The 2,125-nt window shown below is 41.3% G+C and overlaps 1 long non-coding RNA gene across 1 annotated transcript; it reads right to left on the minus strand.

Annotated features, from left to right (window-relative positions):
• Positions 1–154: 154 nt before the first annotated feature.
• LOC119342928 lies at positions 155–1,639 on the minus strand. The gene is made up of 3 exons (XR_005165808.1): positions 1,519–1,639; positions 697–796; positions 155–278 (listed from the first exon to the last, which is right to left on the minus strand). It is a non-coding gene; the product is annotated as an uncharacterized LOC119342928 (long non-coding RNA).
• Between the last annotated feature and the right edge of the window lie 486 nt (positions 1,640–2,125).

Here is a 2,125-nt window from a genome sequence, read left to right on the forward strand (position 1 = left end):
CAGATTTAATTCTGGGCATGCACATACAGTTTGAACGACCAAATAGACAAACCAACAGTGAAGTGATGTGTATCATGTGCATACAAATGAGAGTCGTGCATGTTCCAGAAGAGAGGGGGCGGGGGTGGGGAGGGGGCGGGGGGTTGAAGTTCACCAGCCGCTAGGAGGGGGGAGGAGACGAATCCACCCCATGAGAAGCAACCGTCCATTGAGAGGCACGCCATCCACCATTAGTAATAGTGGGCTCGTCAGGGACGGCCAAGGGTGCAGGACTGGCACTGACAGACACAAAAGCCTTATTAGTTGAATTTCAAATCAAACATGAGAGGGAAATTAAAGGCAAAGGAAGATGTATACAGAAAATTGAGGCATTTTAATTAGCAATAGAAGTGAAAGGCACCATTTTGATTAATCCTTTTGTCCAAACAGAGATAACGTTGTACTACACAAACAGAGATAATTACGCTTTCCTCTTGAGGATTTCAAGATATATTAAAGATTCAGCTTTTGTTACAATTCCATCAATGCAATTTTCACAACTTTCCTCTTGAGGATTTAAAGATATATTATAGGTACAGCTTTTGTTTCAATTCCGTCAAAGCAATTTCACATCTGATGCTCCATATATACGACAGAAATGCATAGTAGTTATCTAACAACTTGAATCTGTATAAGAAGGTGAGGTTAGAAGATTACCCTTTTGTTACTTGGCATCAGGGCCTCCCAATTTGCTTGGGGTTTCTTCTCCATCTGCGACCTTCCATCCCCTGCTTGTGGTTGTTTCACCTGGTGCCTTCTAGTAATCACAAATCAAACCGTAAGTAAAGAAACAGAGAGAGAAGCAATAACCATGAAGAAAGTTTCAGTTTTTCTCACACCTAATCAATTATTGTGATAGATGCGCTCTAGCAAGCAAATCCAGGATCTATCCTCTACTCTCTGCAGAGAAACAAGTTTTTTTATATAAGAAAATCTAGCAAGCAAGCGAGTTCAGGCGAAAACGAACAGAGAGTACTTGGTAGCAAGCAAGCTAACAGACTGACATACAATTTGCTCATAGATTTACTATCTTGATGTAGCAATAGACAAATTTGGGTGATTATTATGTTAAACATTACACTTGGTGCTTAGTAGCTAACACAGGCACACCCATGCAAATAGTTGGTCGTACTGGTAATAAATAGCTAAATTCTGTTTGATTTTCCCAGGTTTTCTACATGACCGGGCTTATTTAGGTCAGGTATGTTACTTAACTAGTAGTGTTGGTGCAGTTAACATGTGCCTGGGTTTGTACAGAAACCGAGCTAATCCTGGCAACCTCGAATCAAGTAGCAGATTATTTGCATAGATTGGCAAAGAAAAACCAGCTAGATCCAGGTTTAAATGAGGGCTACTATTTATCATGCTCTAGTCACAGAATCTAGCAGAATGTTGCTACTCCTAGTTTGGTTTCACAACCAAGCAGAATAGAAACTAGGCAGGCAGGCTAGAGCAGAGCAGCGAAAAAAACAGACCGACCTCCATGTGTGGCGGTCTGGATCGGAATCGACGATGTCATCCTCATCAACTCAGGTCCTGGTTGTCCATGGAGTCAGGCACCTGCTGCTGCGCCAAGTCAAACAGAAAAATAAATTAAATGGGATCTGGTCTGATAGAGGAGATAGAGGAGAGGATGTGGATCAAAGGAAGGCTGCTCACCACAGTCGTCACTAGTCTCAAATGCTGAGAGGTCACACATTCAGTTTTAAGAACGGAGAACGCATTGTAATTATCTTGAGGTCTGGGAGATGTCCAAACAAAATAAATGATGTCTCAAAGATGATGAGTTTGACAGCAAGGAAATCAGAACAAGAACAAGAGAATTCTTGGTGCCAAATTAACCACCACGTGCATATATATACTGATTACCCAAAGGAAAACCATGTAATAGCAAGCAAGGCCATGAAAACCACCAAGTACATAGGTATGGATATCTATCAAAGTGGCAGTTGCAAAACGATGCCATGTCTCGCATTTGCATGTAAAAAAACTGAACCCCAATGCTCTACTGTACAAACATAGATAATTACGCTTTCCTTTTGAGGATTTCAAGATATATTTTAGGTTCAGCTTTCGTTTCGACTCC

The sequence above is a fragment of the Triticum dicoccoides genome, unplaced genomic scaffold (assembly GCF_002162155.2).
Source record: "Triticum dicoccoides isolate Atlit2015 ecotype Zavitan unplaced genomic scaffold, WEW_v2.0 scaffold109603, whole genome shotgun sequence".
Taxonomy (NCBI): Eukaryota; Viridiplantae; Streptophyta; class Magnoliopsida; order Poales; family Poaceae; genus Triticum; species Triticum dicoccoides.